The sequence below is a fragment of the Triticum aestivum genome, chromosome 3D (assembly GCF_018294505.1).
Source record: "Triticum aestivum cultivar Chinese Spring chromosome 3D, IWGSC CS RefSeq v2.1, whole genome shotgun sequence".
NCBI classification, from domain to species: domain Eukaryota; kingdom Viridiplantae; phylum Streptophyta; class Magnoliopsida; order Poales; family Poaceae; genus Triticum; species Triticum aestivum.
In genome coordinates, this window is record NC_057802.1 from 318,270,444 (window position 1) to 318,291,260 (window position 20,817).

Genomic DNA, 20,817 nt, shown 5'->3' on the forward strand with positions numbered 1-20,817 from the left:
GAGTGACTCTTTGTTGCATGTTGAGGGATAGTTATATGATGCAATTATGTTATTATTGTTGAGAGAACTTGCACTAGTGAAAGTATGAACCCTAGGCCTTGTTTCCTAGCATTGCAATACCGTTTGTGCTCACTTTTATCATTAGTTACCTTGTTGTTTTTATATTTTCAGATTACAAAAACCTATATCTATCATCCATATTGCACTTGTATCACCATCTCTTCGCCGAACTAGTGCACCTATACGACTTACCATTGTATTGGGTGTGTTGGGGACACAAGAGACTCTTTGTTATTTGGTTGCAGGGTTGTTTGAGAGAGACCATCTTCATCCTACACCTCCCACGGATTGATAAACCTTAGGTCATCCACTTGAGGGAAATTTTCTACTGTCCTACAAACCTCTGCACTTGGAGGCCCAACAACGTCTACAAGTATAAGGTTGCGTAGTAGACATCACCTATGAGCTATGAAGAAGCTATGATGAGCCTAGATTCCGACACATGGCTAGAGGCCTGAAATCTGAGATAGGATCCATGTATGAGAACGAAGTATGGACTTTGGTGGACTTGCCCGATGATCGGCAAGTGATACGTCTCCAACGTATCTACTTTTCCTAAAGCTTTTCCTCTTGTTTTGGACTCTAATATGCATGATTTGAATGAAACTAACCCCGGACTCACGCTGTTTTCAGTAGAACTACCATGGTGTAGTTTTTGTGCAGAAATAAAAGTTCTCGGAATGGAATGAAACTTTGCGAGGATTTTTTATACAATAAATGAGAATTTCTAGAGCAAAGAACCATTAGAGGGGGCACCTGGGTGGGCAGAAACCACCAGGGCGCCCCCCTCCAGGCGCACCCAGGTGGGTTCTCCCCACCTGGTGGCCCTGCAGACACTGAAACCGACGCTATAAAATCACATATTTCTAGAAAAAAATTAGGGAGAAAGAATTACCGCGTTCCATGAGACGGAGCCGCCGTCACATCGTGTTCTTGATTGGGAGGCCAGATCTGGAGTCCGTTTAGGGCTCCGGAGAGGGGGGACTTCGATCTTCGTCATCACCAACCCTTCTCCATCGCCAGTTCCATGATGCTTCCCACCGGGAGTGAGTAATTCCTTCGTAGGCTCGCTGGTCAGTGAGAAGTTGGAGAAGATTCATCATTTAATCTAGTTAATTTTGTTAGGGCTTGATCCCTAGTATCTAGTATGTTCTGAGATTGATGTTGCTATGACTTTGTCATGCTTAATGCTTGTCACTTTTGGCCCGGGTGCCATGATTTCAGATCCGAACCATTTATGTTATCACCATTATATCTATGTTCTAGATCCGATCTTGCAAGTTATAGTCACCTACTACGTTTTATGATCCGGCAACCCCGGCGTGATAAAAGTCGGTTCCACTCCCGATGATGACCGTAGTTTGAGGAGTTCATGTATTCACCGTGTGTTAATGCTTTGTTCCGGTTCTCTATTAAAAGGAGGCCTTAATATCCCTTAGTTTCCAATAGGACCCCGCTGCCACAGGAGGGTAGGACAAAAGATGTCACGCAAGTTCTTTCCATAAGCACGTATGACTATTTACGGAATACATGCCTACATTATATTTATGAACTGGAGCTAGTGTCGTATCGCCCTAGGTTATGACTGTCACATGATGAATATCATCCAACAAATCATCGATCCAATGCCTACGAATTTCTCTTCTATTGCTCTTGCTAAGTTACCACTCTTTCGTTACTATTGCACTTGCTACAAAATTACTGCTATCATTGTTACCGTTACCATTGTTGCTGCTACTATTATCAAAACTATCATATTACTTTGCTACTGATCACTTTGCTGCAGATAATTAATCTCCAGGTGTGGTTGAATTGACAACTCAGCTGCTAATACTTACAAAAATTCTTTGGCTCCCCTTGTGTCGAATCTATAAATTTGGTTTGAATACTCTACCCACGAAAACTGTTGCGATCCCCTATACTTGTGGGTTATCAAGACCTTTTTTGGCGCCGTTGCCGGGGAGCATAGCTATATTTGTTGAGTCACTTGGGATTATTATCAAATTTTCGCTATGAAGAATCTGAAGGATGCTAAGACTATCCCTCTAAGACGAGGGGAGGTAAGGAACTGCCATCTAGCTCTGATTTAGATTCACCTTCTGTTATAAGTAAACTTGCAACACCACCATGTGCTATCAATCCTGATATGCCGCAAGTTGTTGATAATGCTAGTTCTGCTATGAATGATGCTTATGATGATTATAGTACCTTGCTTGATGAACAAATTGCTAGAGTAAGACATCATGATATTGTTGAAACAGATGATGAGCTTGAAACTGAAAATCTTGAAACACCTACTAGAACTAGTCCTCCTAGATACAAATTGCCTAAGGTACCGGAAGGTTATGTTATGGGTGAGGAGGCAACTAGAGATATTCTTGCTTGTAAGGATAGAGATGATCTAGAGAAATTATTATGCAAGTATAAAGAAAAATCTCTGAATGGTAGAATGAAATGTGATCCTAAGTTTGCTACTTCACCTATCTTTATTGATGATAAGGATTATGAATTCTCTGTCGACCCAGAGTTAATTACTTTGGTTGAATCTAATCCTTTCCATGGTTATGAAACTGAAACTGTTGTGGCACATCTTACTAAGTTGAATGATATGGACACCCTTTTTGCTCATGAAGAGAAAGTTCGCTATTACTCTATTCTCAAATTATTTCCGTTCTCATTAAAGGGTGGTGCTAAAGCTTGGTACAATACTCTTGCTCCTGGTTGTGTGTGTAGTCCCCAGGATATGATTTATTACTTCTCTGAAAAATATTTCCCTGCTCATAAGAAACAAGCTGCTTTACAGGAAATATTTAACTTTGCGCAAATTGAAGAAGAGAGTCTCCCACAAGCTTGGGGAGGCTTCTCCAATTGCTTAATGCTTTGCCTGATCATTCTCTTAAGAAAAATGAAATACTTGATATCTTCTATAATGGACTAACCGATGCTTCTAGGGATATCCTAGATAGTTGTGCTGGTTTTGTTTTCAGGGAACGAACTATTGGGAAGCTGAAGAATTATTGAATAACATATTTAAAAATTATGATGATTGGACTTCTCCTGGACCACCGCTTAAACTCACTCCGAAGAAGAGGGGTATTTTATATCTCAGTCCTGAAGATATGCAAGAGGCAAAGAAATCTATGAAGGAAAAAGGTATTAAAGCTAAGGATGTTAAAATTTTACCTCCTACTGAAGAAATACATGGAATTGATACACCACCACTGCCTAAGGTGGTAGAGGTAAATTCTCTAATGAAATTCAATGATAATGACAATCCTCACAATATGCACCCTAGCCAATGCCTTTATGAGTTTGAGAATTATATTAGAAAGCAAGATCACTTCAATGCAAATGTTATGAAACAATTGAAATACAATTCTGATATGATTTCTCGCTTGAGTGACTTGTTATTTAGAATCTCAAATGATGTTAGAGGTGTAGGGAAGCATGCTACTATGGTTCAAACTCAGTTACACTAGTACGCGTCGGTGCTATACAAACGGTTTTTAACCCCTTTCCGCGACGGCATTTGGAACCGTCGCCTAGTGAGTGACGGCGATAGGGGGTCCTTCCCACATGACCCAGAAACCGTCGGGGATAGGGAGCCAAGATGCATATACAGTACTCCTACTCGTTTGTACGCGCATTGCCATCGCAGTCGGTATTCTGTGGTGCTACGTTTATGATGCGTGTCCCATCACAAACGATTCACTATTATAGAACATGTATGATAAGCATACAATCACACACATTCACTTTTCCCAAACCGTATGCGATAACTAATTAAGAATATTAGCTAATCGTCGTACGAGTGTCGGACAGGATTACAAAACATCGGACCGTCGTAACATCATCGTACACGACAACTATCGCACACGCTATTCTATGGTGCAACATTTACGATGCATACTTCATCAGAAACAGTTCATGGTTGCGAATGTACGATAAGGAAACTAACACAAACGTTTAGTTTGCCCGCACCGTTTGTGATATTGTCCGACACCGCACACGCTTTGCAAACGACAACTGTGTGCATGCTTGCACACGTTTCCTCTCTGTGAACCATCTCGGATTATGGTGTATATCACAAACGTTTATGTTTTACCAACCGTGTGTGCCGTAACGACCTGGAGAGCGTAATTTCACCGTAATTTAATTGCTGCTATTTCAAATTGTACCGGATTTTAATTTGAATTTGAATGTATGATATAGCTTTATTCATATCCATTAGGTTCAAACAACCAATGCATTATTCGATTCATAGGTACATATGTTCAAGAATTACATAAGAACCAAATAAAGAATGATGAACCACAGTTGTATACTTGTACTATTAAATATGGTAAAGAAAGAGGCGAAATACATTCTGGTTGTTGAACAAGGTGAAGCGGAATGCCCATATTGTGCCCTCCTCCATGCAGAAGGCACGCACGACTCTAGTCCAAACCCTTGTGATGACCGACCGCCCACCTTCATGGTCTTCATGAAAACATCTAGATAATCATCGTGTTCTGGTACAAATACTTTAACCTTTGCATGCCCACCAATCATGTAGTTTGAGAGGTAATCTTGAGTAAACTGCTTTGGCAACCACTGCAAAGGAAAAGGATACAGACATTCTCATCTAACACAACTCATTATGGGCAGTAAAAAGAAGGCTACAGAGTTCTTACTTACCATCTGCAGTTCGCTGTTGTCTTGGATAAAGTGTAAACAAATAGTTTAATTTTCCATCTTTGGACCCATTTTACTAACAATCTTTATCAGCTTCCTCACTTGATGCTGGTTCATCGATATCTAATTGCCCCATACCCAGAAAGGGTCGAAGCGCGGATCTTTACCAATGATATATGTACCTAAAAGCACCAAGTTAATATTAGAAGCTAAACAACAATTGCACAATGATGTAGTACACCACTCTTTTATAATATCTTATAACATCCAATATACTCACATATTAGATGAATTAATATCTTATATTATGGGCCGGAAGGAGTTTATTGCATTCTTACAAATCATCAGCTGATTAACTACTGCTGTATCCATGGGTTATAGTTAGTTTGAGCTAGTTCAGTCTCAAATAGCGCTAAAGTATATCTAAACATGAGGGCTAGTTTGAGCTACTTGCATCTATAACCCACCCAAAAAAACTAGCCAACCCAAGAGGTGCTAATTGGAGCTAGTTCTCCTAGTGCATTTATTGTCAATCTAACCCTGCCATCCAAACAACTCTATAGATGGAGTTAGTTCAGGGTTAGTCATGAGCTAGAAACTAACTCTAACCTCTAGCTAAGTTGAGTATCCAAACAGGGTTGTGTTGTTGTTGTTGCTGCTACTGCTGCTGATCTTCTACGTATATCTAGACATCATCAGAACATTAATGTAACACTCTTCCTTGTTGCTATGTAGCCTAGGATTGCATATTTAGACATTAAGTACAGTGCATGTTGCTATGTAGCCTTAGATATATTACATATGGCCCTAGTTAACCTAACGATAAATGGGTTGCAGATATATTCAGTTAAAAGTCCGATTCACCAATTAGTCCCTTATCAGCCCCCGACCTATATGGTACCAGCTACCAATATCATGAACAGTGAGCATATATAAGCCATGGGATGAAACTAACCTCGATAGAAAACAGCAGTCGTTCCCAAAATTGTCCTGTCTAGGTACATCGAGAAGCATGTTAAGCACAACAGGCTAAACATCAACCAAAATTATCCATGGCAGACAAAATAATCTCCAAAAGATAGCTTCAGTGTGCAGGTTTAAGCACGCTAGTAAAGCAAAACAAGTGGAAAGGTGTGTTAACTGCAACAGGCCCGACATTTAACAACAAGCAAACATAGTTATTCAAACTAGTATTGTGCCGGTCTAAGTACACTTGTTATTGTTAAATAAAAATGGAAAGGCGTGTTAAATAGAAGATGCAGCAACCAAATGTAGTCATTCATAGTGGTATTGTTGAAACTGGTACTGATGAAATTGAACTGCACAGTTCATACTTGCACATATAGAACATCACGTTGTGAATGACTGGAATAAACGAACAACCAAAGATAGCATTTGAAACTGGACATATGCTAACTACAAACAACCGAACAATCAAAAAACTTTAAAAGAGGCATATGCTAGCTATAACAGGCTTAACAGCAAGCAAATATATGCATTCCTATCGGTATGTTTAAAACTGGATTGATGAAATGTACTGCACAGTAAATAATTGCACATATAGAGCATCACATTGTGAACAACTGAAATAAACAAGGCATACTGCAAACAACCAGATATAGCAATCAAAACTGGACATATTCTCACTACACTACAAAAGGGACTCGACAAAACAAATCATGGGTTTCCCCCTGTGAAGAGGCACGGCAAAAAAATCATGGGTTTCCTCACTTGTCACAGATGGGCTCGTTCCCGTGGGAAGAGCACCGACCCTGGATGCGCTCCATATTGTCGCAGATGGGCTCCTTCCCCTTGGAAGAGCACGGCTGTAGGGTGCCCTCCCTGATGTCGCAGACGGGCGTTTTCCCCTTGGAAGAGCCGGAGAGGGTGCCCTTCTCGTGGTCGCCGTCGATGAGTCTGTCTTGGAAGCTGTGGATCCCAAGCCAGCGTCGCAGAACGTGTCCTTTAGGAATGATAAAAGGGGCTCGATGGCAATGTAGGACGGCAAATTGTTGACAGCGAGCCAGAGGAGATCAGTGGCGGGGCCATGGATGAGATCGACGACGGTTGAACCTGAGGGGTTGGGGTGAGCCACTTAACTTGTGACATAGCCCGCCTCAGGCCGTCGTTATCGATGACCTCGATGTCGCAGCCGGCGACCGAGACATACCCGCATACTCTAGCCCACTGCTTGAGTGCCTGCCGCCAGTAATGGTCGTCAGCTTCCTCGGCGACGTCGGGCGAAGAGACCGCGCCATACCTCTTTTGGGCCAGTCGCTCCTCGAGCTCCACGGGAAGCGTAGCCGGGCTTAGGCTGCGACGCTCTGGAGTGAGGGATGGGGATAGGGATCTGTGGGAAAGGGGGTGTTTGGCAGGCGTCATCTAAGAAACTCAGGGCGGCCTGGGTATGGAGATCGGTGGGTAAGCTGCACGGGCAAACCGGAAGATGTTGACAATGGAGGCCTTGCAGCGGCCGGGGGGGCCTTGCTAGGGTTTCGAGCGAGGGAGGGGGTGTGTGTGCGCGCGCGCATGCCCGAGGAGGTTTTGGTGTGTGTGTGTGTGTGTGTGGAGGGGAGGGGCGGGGGTTGTGTTTGAGGAAATGACGCGGGTACTGAAAATTTTACTACGCGGGAGTCAAACGCGGCAGTGAAATGCCGGGGCTATTGAAAATTTTGATGATGGTGCATCGTACACAATCCGGAGATAACAACCGTGTGTTATGAAACAGAAAAACCCTCGAGGCGGGCAGATATTTTCCATGGATGCAGGTGGGATTGGGAACAAGAAACATCACACACGGTCGAAACACAATAACCGTGTGTTATCAAACAGAAAAAAGCTGCAGGCGGGTAGATATTTTTGAGAGGGGAAGCCTCGTGGAGCCGAATGCACACGGTTAGTTTGAGTGAACCGTGTCTGTTGCGTCATCCGACTTGTCTAATGTTCATAAATTTGGCAAAAAATGACGCGGGAGAGGGTCAGAACACGAACACACTTGCATGTGGACCAAATTTATGTATGAAAAGGGTGGTTTGATTTTCAAATACCAAATGCAACTTCAATGTGGCACCTATCTCGCAAAGCGCACGGTATTGCTTGCCCCCATCCCCCTCGTGTCGGGACGAAGGGAATCCTAAGCTATGAATGCATGCCCCCTCCCCCCAAACGAGGTTCACCTAGCAAAGTGCGAAGTAGCTAGCAGCCCCCCCTCGTGTCGGGACGAAGGGAATCCTAAGCTATGAATGCATGCCCCCTCCCCCCAACCGAGGTTCACCTAGCAAAGTGCGAAGTAGCTAGCAGCCCCCCCTCGTGTCGGCACGAAGGTAATCCTAAGCTATGAATGCATGCCCCCCAACCGAGGTTCACCTAGCAAAGTGCGAAGTAGCTAGTAGCCACCCCCTCCCTTGTGTCGGCATGAAGGGAATCCTAAGCTATGAATGCATGCCCCCCCCAACCGAGGTTCACCTAGCAAAGTGCGAAGTAGCTAGCAGCCCCCCTCTTGTCGGAACGAAGGGAATCCTAAGCTATAAATGCATGCCCCCCCAACTGAGGTTCACATAGCAAAGTGCGAAGTAGCAGCCCCCCCCCACACACACACTTTTAGTAGGCGGGCCAGAGAGGCATATCTCACCAAGATGGATCGTAAAACGGACCAAGAATAATCCACCTTGGTCGTACAACCTCTCTCTTGTTGGTCAAACTGATGGCGTCCATGCGACCCCGAAGATGGGCTAGCTCTCCAATAATCACGCAAGTAGCTAGTCCCCGAAGACAACCACTGCATGCGTGTGGCCGAAACATATGTATGGAGACGTGTGTTTTTTAGTACACAATGGAACAACTTTGATGTGGCACAGTGATTTCGAACTAGAAATCCCCACACTAAGTGAGGGTTAGGTTGACGATGCATATGTATGTTACACCACACTTCAAGCCAACGACGGGGATTCATGCATGCATGCGTGCATAGTATATGCGCTCAAACTTAATTAGGTCTGAATCTCACCATGACCTATACTACGATAACACGAACAAACGAAGAATCCGCCATGGTAACCTATCTTGTTGTCGGTCAAGGTGATCATGGATGTCCACGCGGGCCCATGAATATATAGGCTTGTCGCCGATAACCATGCGAGGGAGTGTACCGTTCGAAGGCAACCACTACATGCATATGTATGGCGGTGATGCGTGCATGCATATTTGAATACCATTTCACAACATTGATGTGGCGCGTGCGTCGAAAATCATACACTCCCCACACAGAGCGAGATCGGTTCATGACGTGTCGTTGTACTAGCCACTTCGACTCGATGGGAGGGATTCATGCGTACACATGCATGTGTGTGTGCTCAAACTGTATCATGCATGTCATCCCAGAGCATGACCTACATATATATACCGTATTAAAAGCACAAAAAATAATCCCGTCCTAAGTCAAATTAACCTCTCTCATTTTCAAGCAAAAAGTAGTGATGGACCAAGCGGGCCCATAGATGGAAAGAATCGATATCGCTGATAACCGCTTAAGTGGGTGCGAGAGGACAACCACCAACGCTTTGCATGTGGGCCAAACATATATATGTTGAATACCAAAAATGCACAACTTTGATGTGCCACATGCCTCAAAAACCGTAAACCATGCACCCACACAGAGCGAGGTTCATGAAGCGTACTACATATGATGGTCCCCTTCCCCCCCTTCGACGCATACTATATGCTCCTACCGTAATATGTACAACCCAAAAGAATCCTCATCGATGGTGAAATTAATTAACCTCTCCCAATGTAGGTCAAAGTGATGCAAGCATGCATCGACGATGGCCTCGTGGGCCCACAGATGGAAGCGTCACACGTGAGTGTCCTAGCTAGGACAACCACCACATGCATGCATGTGGCCCAAAGAGGTGTTGTCTGATGTTTGAATAGCCAATTTCACAATTTTGATGTGGCACGTGCCTCGGAAAACGAGAAGTCCCGACACTGAGTGAGGTGTACTTGTTCACGGACGCGTACGTATAGTATATATGCTAGTCCCCTCCCACGTCTTCGACGTGTACTATATACCAACACAAACCAAAAAGATTCTACCTTGCTGGTCAAATTAACCTCACTGTCGGTTGTTCATCAAAGTGATGGACAACGGCCTCGCGGGCCCACAAAAGCGTCACATGTGAATATCGAGTGTCGTGTAGGACAACCATCGACTACATGTGGCCAAAACATGTATGCATGAAAGGGTTGTGTAATGTTTTAAATAACGAATTCACGACTCTGATGTGGCACCGGTCTGCCTAACAAAACGGCCAACCCACACGGTGTCTCACAACTCGTAGTGTACTGCGAGCCACCCGCCACCCCCAGACGCACACACCCACACACACACCACAAATCTACCGCAACTACGATGCATGTTAAATTAATTATCCCGCGGTGAACATATGTTACCAAAGGAGGGACGTTTTAATTTCGAAAAAAATAGAGATCATTAAGGCGTTTTGGTACATTAATTGATTGATTTTCTATGGGAATAATGTGCAAAAATCAAATTTGAGCTACATCCACACGTGACAGTGCACCTAAATGGATTGCGAAAACACATGTGTCTCACTGGGTGCATGTTTACTCCCCGTGCAACAAATTTCAAACATTGTGAATCTTGATTTTTAAATTCTAGTACATCCAAAACTTATTTGAAGTTCATGGAACTTATCGTGTTGTCATATGGACACCAATACAAAGTGGCATTGTACTTTTTTGTCAAATTTGAGACCAGTTTTGATGTAATCTTTATCTAATTACAAACATGAGATTATTAATAATTGGGAACCAATATCCCAAACGGATTATTTATTCGAACCATGAGCGTTATACCAACAATGGATACGTGCCATGCTTCGGGTAAGCAATAAAGCGGCAGCATTAATCATCCAAATAGAGAAACAATATATGTGCCACCGCGCGACCCGTGTGTCGTGCGAGCAGGCGTTAGTTGACGGGACGCATGCGATCAGTCTGCCGCGTAGGCAGACCGGGAGGCGTGCGTGCAGGTGTGTGAATTGACGGAGGCGTGCTCGCTGCGCACTGTCATCGGGAGGCGTGCGAGTAGCTGTGTGAAACTTTAACGTTCAGATACGCCTGCATGATTATCCTTTACCCAAGGTTTACCTAGATCGCGCGGTCATGGAACACCACCAGTTTATTGCAAGCGTTTACCCTAATATTCCTATTCCTTATAATCTGGTTTTTAGTGAAAACACTCGGGATATTATTCCATTGCATGCACCTGCTTTGTTTGATTCTATTGCCAGGGGTGGATACAGGATTATGCCTGCGGATATCATTGCCTACTGGAACAACCAGGCTGCAGCAGAGGAGGAACCTCAGCAGTGGGATCCACAGGTGCCCGCTCCTGAGCAGTTCGATATGGGACCCCATGGTTTCTTCGACTACTGACTGATTACCAAGTTAAGCCAAAAGCCTAAACTTGGGGGAGTACGTATTTCCACCAACATTACATTCATGTTCACACATTTCATTTGTCGGCGTTCACACTTTTTCATTGTTAAATTTATTTTCTCGCTTTCTTCTTGTGTGTTTGAAAAAACTTTGAAAACCCAAAAATATTTCCTGATTCTTTTTTATTTTTCTTTCTAGAGTAGTTAGCTATAGTACTAAAAAGAAAACCCAAAAAGATTTCCTTGTTCTTCTTTTGCTTGTTGGGAGCTTTCCCGTGTAAATAATTTTTCTTGTTTTTGTTTTTCCCTTTTATTTGCTTGTTCGAGAAAACCAAAAACTCCAAAAATATTTCAGTGTGTTTCTCTAAATTTCTTTTCTTTTTATTGAGTCGTACCGGGGAGAAGACCACGATGAAAATGTTGAGTGGTTCTCATTTGCATAATTGTTGATCTAATAAAGAGCCCATTTTACCTTGTCTTCTCCTGTTGAATAAAATGTTTGCAGATTCCAGCTTAGTCCACGGCACTCTTGCACTATTATTATTTTCATATCGTTCGGTCGTGCAAGTGAAAGGCAATAATGACGATATTTGATGAACTGGTCGTGGCAGAGAGAAACGGGTATGAACTCGACTCGTTCTGTTTTTGTAAATATGTTTAACCTAGTATCCATGATTCAACCCATTATGATTAAACATGTTTGCAATGACAATTAGATATTATAGTTTCTCATGCCATGCATAAGTAGCTAGGAATGAATAATGATTTATCTTAGATGTCAACATTGCACTAAAACGATTGTGATGTAGTATGATGATATGGTATCCTCCTCTGAATGTTCGAGTGGCTTGACTTGGCACATGTTCATGCATGTAGTTGAATCAAAACGAACATAACCTCTATGATATTTATGTTCATGGTGTTTATATCCTACTCATGCTAGTGTCCAATGTTACTTATGCATAATGCATGTTCATGACCGTTGTTGCTCTCTAGCTGGCCGCTTCTCAACCTATTTGCTAGCCTTCTCCTGTACTAAGTGGGAACTCTGCTTGTACATCAAAAACCCTTAACCCAAGTTATTCCAGATGAATCCACCTTACCTACGTATATGCGGTATTACCCTGCCGTCCTAAATAAATTTTCATGTGCCATCTCTAAAAACTTCAAATAAATATCCTTTTTTGTGCCTGGATCGTTCATGGAACGACAGGAGGTAGTCGGTATTTTCCATGCTAAGCGGGTTATTCTCGGGATGAGTGTTTATTCACTCACCACCACATGAGAAAAGGGCGGTAATAGGGATTCCCAGTCCTGAACTGCAAATAGAAAAGAGCTTACAAATAATCAAACAAAAACTCCTACAGAGTCATAACCTTTACTTTATTTCTTAGGAACCGCTACTAATGTGTTTAGCATGGAAGATATTCATAACTGATGGTCGTGAAATAAACAAGAAGGGTGCATTTCTCAAATTATCATTTACCTCTGTTTTAAAAACTTGAGCTCTGGCACCGCTGCAAATCACTGCTTCCTTCTGCGAAGGGACTATCTATTTACTTTTATGTTGTGTCATCATCTTCTAAAATGAGCGCCAGAACCTGAGAGCACTGTTGTCATGCTGATGCATTGTGTGTAGCTAATGTTGGGTGCATCATGACTGAATATTTTCTACCATGAATTACAATGTTTAGTCGCTGCTTGGACTTTGGAGGTGCTCTGCATTTATGTTTTGTGGTCTCAGAAAGGGCTAGCGAGATGCCACTATTGTCATATTATATCATGGTTGTTTTGATAACGTGTTGCTATTTGAGATATCTTATTATTGCTCGCTAGCTGATTATGTCATTGATATGAGTTAATATAATTTTTAAGAGTTATTGTCGACATGGTTAGTTATAATATTGGCTGAAAACCTGGGTGTTGTTTAAGCTTATTTATGCAAACAAGAGCAAAAGAGTTCGTAAAAGTTTTTCTTTTTCACTTTCAGTTTATCAACTGAATTGCTTGAGGACAAGCAAAGGTTTAAGCTTGGGGGAGTTGATACGTCTCCAACGTATCTACTTTTCCTAACGCTTTTCCTCTTGTTTTGGACTCTAATTTGCATTATTTGAATGAAACTAATCCTGGACTGGCGATGTTTTCAGCAGAACTACCATGGTGTTGTTTTTGTGCAGAAATAGAAGTTCTCGGAATGAAACAAAACTTTGCGAGGATTTTTTATACAATAAATGAGAATTTCTGGAGCCAAGAACCACCGGAGGGGGGCACCTGGGTGGGCACAACCCACCAGGGCGCGCCCTCCTCCAGGCGCGCCCGGGTGGGTTGTCCCCACCTGGTGGCCCCGCAGACCCTGAAACCGACGCTATAAAATCACTTATTTGCAGAAAAAATCAGGGAGAAAGAATTATCGCGTTCCACGAGATGGAGCCGCCGTCACCTCCTGTTCTTCATCGGGAGGCTAGATCTGGAGTCCGTTTGGGGCTCCGGAGAGGGGGATCTTCGATCTTCATCATCACCAACCCTTCTCCATCGCCAATTCCATGATGCTTCCCACCGGGAGTGAGTAATTCCTTCGTAGGCTCGCTGGTCGGTGAGGAGTTGGATGAGATTCATCATATAATCTATTTAGTTTTGTTAAAGCTTGATCCCTAGTATCCACAATGTTCTGAGATTGATGTTGCTATGAATTTGCCATGCTTAATGCTTGTCACTTTGGGCCCGGGTGCATGATTTCAGATCTGAACCGTTTATGTTATCATCATTATATCTATGTTCTAGATCCGATCTTGCAAGTTATAGTCACCTACTACGTGTTATGATCCGGCAACCCCGGAGTGACAATAGTCGGACCACTCCCGGTGATGAACGTAGTTTGAGGAGTTCATGTATTCATCGTGTGTTAATGCTTTGTTCCGATTCTCTATTAAAATGAGGCCTTAATATCCCTTAGTTTCCAATAGGACCCCGTTGCCATGGGAGGGTAGGACAAAAGATGCCATGCAAGTTCTTTCCATAAGCACGTATGACTATTTACGGAATACATGCCTACATTATATTTATGAACTGGAGCTAGTGCCGTATCGCCCTAGGTTATGACTGTCACATGATGAATATCATCCAACAAATCATCGATCCAATGCCTACGAATTTCTCTTATATTGTTCTTTCTAAGTTACTACTGCTTTCGTTACCGTTGCACTTGCTACAAAATTACTGCTATCATCGTTACCGTTACCATTGATGCTGCTACTATTATCAAAACTATCATACTACTTTGCTACTAATCACTTTGCTGCAGATAATTAATATCCAGGTGTGGTTGAATTGACAACTCAGCTGCTAATACTTACAAATATTCTTTGGCTCCCCTTGTGTCGAATCTATAAATTTGGGTTGAATACTCTACCCTCGAAAACTGTTGCAATCCCCTATACTTGTGGGTTATCAGCAAGCCATAGAGAATAAATGGATCTTCAAGAAGAAGACAGATGCTGATGGTAATGTCACCATCTACAAATCTCGACTTGTTGCGAAAGGTTTTCGACAAGTTCAAGGGGTTGACAACGATGAGACCATCTCACCCGTAGCGATGCTTAAGTCAGTCCGAATTATGTTAGCAATTGCCGCATTTTGTAATTATGAAATCTGGCAAATGGACATCAAAACTGCATTCCTTAATGGATTTCTTAAAGAAGAGTTGTATATGATTCAACCAGAAGGTTTTCTCGATCCTAAAGGTGCTAACAAAGTGTGCAAGCTCTAGCGATCCATCTATGAATTATGCAAGCATCTCGGAGTTGGAATATACGCTTAGATGAGGTGATCAAAGCATATGGTTTTATACAGACTTACGGTGAAGCCTGTATTTGCAAGAAAGTGAGTGGGAGCTCTGTAGCATTTCTGATATTGTATGTGGATAACATATTGCTGATCAGAAATGATGAATTTCTGGATAGCATAAAAGGATACTTGAATAAGAATGTTTCAATGAAAGACCTCGGTGAAGCTGCTTATATATTGGGCATCAAGATCTATAGGGATAGATCGAGATGCTTAATAGACTTTCACAAAAGCGCATACCTTGATAATTTTTTGAAGAAGTTGAAAAATGGATCAGTCAAAGAAAGGGTTCTTGCCTGTGTTACAAGGTGTGAAGTTGAGAAAGACTCAAAGCCCGACCATGACAGAATACAGAGAGAGAATGAAAGTCATTCCCTATGCCTCAGCCATAGGTTCTATAAAGTATGCCAGGCTGTGTACCAGACATGTTGTGTGCCTTGCCATGAGTTTGGCAAGGGGCTACAATAATGATCCAGGAGTGGACCACTGGACGGCGGTCAAAATTATCCTTAGGTACCTGAAAAGTACTAAGGAAATGTTTCTCGATTATGGAGGTGATAAAGAGTTCGTCGTAAAGGGTTACATCGATGCAAGCTTTAACATCAAACCAGATGACTGTGAGTCTCAATCTGGATATGTATTGAACGTGGGAGCAATTAGCTAGAGTAGCACCATGTAGAGCATTGTGGACATAGAAATTTGCAAAATACATGTGAATCTGAATATGGCAGACCCGTTGACTAAACCTCTCCCACAAGCAAAACATGATCACACCTTAGTACTCTTTCAGTGTTAATCACATGGCGATGTGAACTGGATTATTGACTCTAGTAAACTCTTTGGGTGTTAATCACATGGCGATGTGAATTATGGGTACTAATCACATGGCGATGTGAACTAGATTATTGACTCTGGTAAACTCTTTGGGTGTTATTCACATGGAGATGTGAGCTATGTGTATTAATCACATGGCGATGTGAACTAGATTATTGACTCTAGTGCAAGTGGGAGACTGATGGAAATATACCCTAGAGGCAATAATCAAATGGTTATTTTTATATTACCTTAATCATGATAGAATTTATTGATCGGAAACTTAAATGCATGTGTGAATACATAAACAAATATCGTGTCCCTAGTAAGCCTCTACTAGACTAGCTCATTGATCAAAGATGGTTAAGGTTTCCTAACATAGACATGTGTTGTCATTTGATAACGGGATCACATCATTAGGAGAACGATGTGATGGACAAGACCCAACCGTTAGCTTAGCATATTGATCGTTCAGTTTATTGCTATTGTTTTCTTCATGTCATATACATATTCCTTCGACTATGAGATTATGCAACTCCCGGATACTGAAGGAATACCTTGTGTGCTATCAAACGTGACAACGTAATTAAGTGATCATAAAGATGCTCTACAGGTATCTCCGAAGGTCTTTGTTGAGTTGGCATAGATCAAGATTAGGATTTGTCACACCGTATGACGGAGAGGTATCTCTGGGCCCTCTCGGTAATACAACATCACAAGAAGCTTGCAAGCAAAGTGGCTAAGGAGTTAGTTACGAGATGATATATTATGGAACGAGTAAAGAGACTTGCCGGTAATGATATTGAACTAGGTATGAAGATACCGATGATCGAATCTCGGGTAAGTAACATACCGAGAGACAAAGGGAATTACGTGTGTTGTCATAAGGTTTGACCGATAAAAATCTTCGTAGAATATGTAGGAACCAATAAGGGCATCCAGGTTCCGCTATTGGTTATTGACCGGAGAAGTGTCTCGGTCATGTCTACATCATTCTCGAACCCGTAGGGTCCGCAACGCTTAACGTTCGTTGACGATATATTATTACATGAGTTATGTATGTTGGTGACCGAATTTTGTTCGGAGTCCCGGATGAGATCACGGACATGACGATGAGCTCCTGAATGGTCCGGAGGTAAAGATTGATATATAGGATGATACGGTTAGGCCAAGGGTAAGGCCCACAGGGCCTTAGGTCGGCGCAAAAGGATGTTTTGCAGAGGTCAGAGTCCAAACGCCGGAGACCCTGGCGTCTGGCCATGGGCCAGACGCCGAGGCCCATGGCGTCTGGTCCTGGAAGTCCGAGAAGGACTCTTCCTTGCGGGCAAAACCGACTTTGAGGAGGCTCTTTCTCCAAGTTTCGACCCCAAGGCTCAACATATAAATAGAGGGGCAGGGCTAGCACCGGAACACATCAAGATACACCAAGCCGTGTGCCGGCAACCCCGTCCCTCTAGTTTATCCTCCCTCATAGTTTCCGTTGTGCTTGGCGAAGCCCTGCGGAGATTGTTCTTCAGCAACACCGTCACCACGCCGTCGTGCTACCGGAACTCATCTACTACTTCGCCCCTCTTGCTGGATCAAGAAGGCGAGGACGTCATCGAGTTGAACGTGTGCTGAACGCGGAGGTGCCGTACGTTCCGTACTTGATCGGGACGGATCGTGAAGGTGTACGACTACATCAACCGCGTTGATAAACGCCTATGCTTAGCGAACTTCAAGGGTATGAAGATGCTCTCCCCCTCTCGTAGCTATGCATCTCCATGATAGATCTTACATGTGCGTAGTAATTTTTTGTTTTCCATGCAACGTTTCCCAACACGAGCCACGCCGCCCGTCCACCTCCTTCATCTTCGTCCAGCACCAGCTCATCGCCAGCGTCGCCGTCATCTTCCTCGACCACTTCATCTACTCCGACAACCGCGCTCGACATCGGCCCCTTCTACCCCACGTTGACTGGCGCCGCAATCATCGTCGGGTTCTTCTCTGTTGTCCCCTCCGACTCCTCCGACAAGGCGTACAGCTCGTGCAGGTCCCCGTCTACGCATGCCCGGCGCTGGCAACACCGATGCGTGCCTTCGTCCACGACGTGTTCCCGGGCCTGGCAAACCCGGCGCGACGCCTCGTCAACACCATCTTATTCCCGTCGCACCACTGCTTCGACACTATTGCGCCCATGACTAACTCGCCGCCTACTTGCGCCCGTGGCTCCATGGCGACCTCGTCGACGCCGACTATCCTGACTTGACATCAACCACGACGTTCGTCGCATGGCTAGCTCGACCACGGCTACACCACCCACGCTCTCAGCTACTTCGACAACGGCACAAAGGGCTACCGCCTTGCTTGAGCAACCTCGCTGGTTTTCAGTCCAGACACGACTTCCGCGATGCATCGACCGTTACGACTATGGGGGGTGTCCGTCGGCTTACCTTCGGATTCTTCTCCAGTCTCACCGCCTGCATCGCTACCGTTGTGACTGCGGAAGATATTGAGTATCATGATTAGTTAGGAAATATGACATAGACTAGGATATGTTCTAACTTGTCTTATACTCCAAATTGATCATGTAGTCCAGACTCAAGCAATAAACAATGATTTCACCAATCTCTCTCTATCCCTTCTAACAAATCTTTATATAAACACCTTTCAACGACTGGCACCGCTCCAAGCTATTGTTGGCAGCTGGCTGGTGAAGTTTGCACAAGCACCGTTCTCCGTACGGGAACCGGAAGTAGAGATGGTCTTCCAAAACATCCTCCCCAAGATAGGCGCCCACTGGCTCGTCAACTTGTACCGCTCGGCCAGGAAACTCCGCAGATTGCAGAGCAAGCCATCTACCGTTGCCGCCTCCGGGTGCACCATCCCGGCCGCTGCCGGAAGGACGGTGCTGTACGACTTCCACGGCGGGATCCTGAGGTCCAGAGCTCTCTTCCCCTACTTCATGCTCGTCGCCTTTGAGGGCGGTAGCTTTCTCCGGGCGCTACTCCTCCTCGTCTCCTTTCCTCTCGTATGGATATTCGGCGAGCACTCCGACGCCAGCCTCAGGGTCATGGCGTTCGTCACCTTCGTCGGACTCAGGCCACGGGATGCTGACCTCGTGGCCCGCGCCATCCTGCCCAAGTTCTACATGGAGAAGCTCAACGCGGAGGTGTACGATCGCTTGTGGCTGCCGGCGAAGAGGAAGGTGGCGGTGACGAGCACGCCGAAGGTGATGGCGGAGTGGTTCCTCAAAGAGTACATGGCCGCGGACATAGTTGTCGGGAATGAACTTCAGATGATTAAGGTTGGTCGCCGCTGCTACTTCACCGGGCTGCTGGGCAGGTTAGGGCCATTGCCGGCTGGCATGACGGAGAAGGTCCTGAGGTCAGAGTTTGGAGTGGACGGCGGCATGGCCGACGTTGCCGTTGTCGGGAGCTCCAACCCACTTAATCACCTCTTCACCTCCTACTGCAAGGTTCGTACATTCGTGCTTAACAGTCTACTAAAGTTCTATAGCTAATTCTTTATTAGAGTGCTGTTTGCCTAATCGTAGTTCTACTCGTATAATTATCACCCGATCAAGTTAGGACTTCTTTAAAGATATGACAAGTACGTTCTCGATCGATTGCATTTGAAGTTACAGGGCCACCTGTCCGTGTGCGGTCACGGCCTCACGGCTCACTGCAAAACTGGACCGTGATCAAAGGATTGTGGCGGAGTCCCCGAAAGAATTGAAGGTTGTCCTATCGTCAATTTTAAGTGTCATCTTCTGGAACATGATTTCTGGCTCTTCGGTGTCACACACCCTTATATGAATATAGCACTGAAAGACATATTACGAAATTTAAAAAAATCCAAAATTATGGGATATGAAACATGGGTGCCTGTTATACACCCATGTTTAGTTCTGTGGGGAATGGGTGTCCATGGTAATGTCAGTAAAAAAGAGAAAAAATTGTATGTATAGAAGAGAAAAACTAGATGTAACATATGCTGGACTGTAATTCCTGCGCTACGGATACCACGGGCACCCATTCCCCACAAAAATGAGCACATGTGTACAATGGGCACGGTGGTTTCATATCCCAGAATTTCAGATTTTTTAAATTCCTGATATATTTAATGCTATTGTCATATAGGGGTGCATGGCATCCGGGTGCTCCAATACATTTCCCGTCATCTTATCCCTTATATGACCTGCATGTTTCCGTTCTTTTAAAGGGAAAACAATAGGTAGTTCTTTTTAAACTATAGGTTGTTGATTGGTCTAAGACAATACTATAAAAATGTATCCCTGCAAACGGTAAGGAAGTACAATTATAAGGAGAACCAACAGAAACTAAATATGACGTTACAGAATTTGCAACAAGCCTTCCAACTTTAATTGTTTGATCATGTCACAATTACTATAGCCGTAGAGCGGAGTCTTTGGACCCGCCCCCATCTGATCCCTAAATCTTCAAATCTATCCCCATCTGATCGCAAAATCTCGATGTTCAAATTTGATACATTGCTCGTTGTTGTTCTGAATGGTAGTCTATTTCCAGAAGGAATCTTGTATTTTATCATACTCAATCATATCGGACTGCCATCTACGGAACTTAGATATATGTGAAACTTAGATAAGTTGCAAAGATGACAACCTCCAACATGCACATATCTCAATGTAGTTGGAGTGCAGCTAGGATCTTGGCTATATCTAACCCAGTTTTCCAAATTGCATTTCTTACAATTGGTATGGTATTTTACGTTACAGATTAGTTCTCACAACTTTGATAGCAAAATGAAATTGCAAGTGTACTTGTAGGTTCTATAAAGAAGTGAGTATGTATTGTGACCTATATATCGAATAATTTATGGCAATAATGTTAGACCAAATACAATACATTTTTTCCAAGAGGGGGTTAAAAACAACTGCCTTTGTATCATGTTGATGCACATAGCAGAAAAAACCATACCTTACAACTCAACGGAGTTTCACCATGCT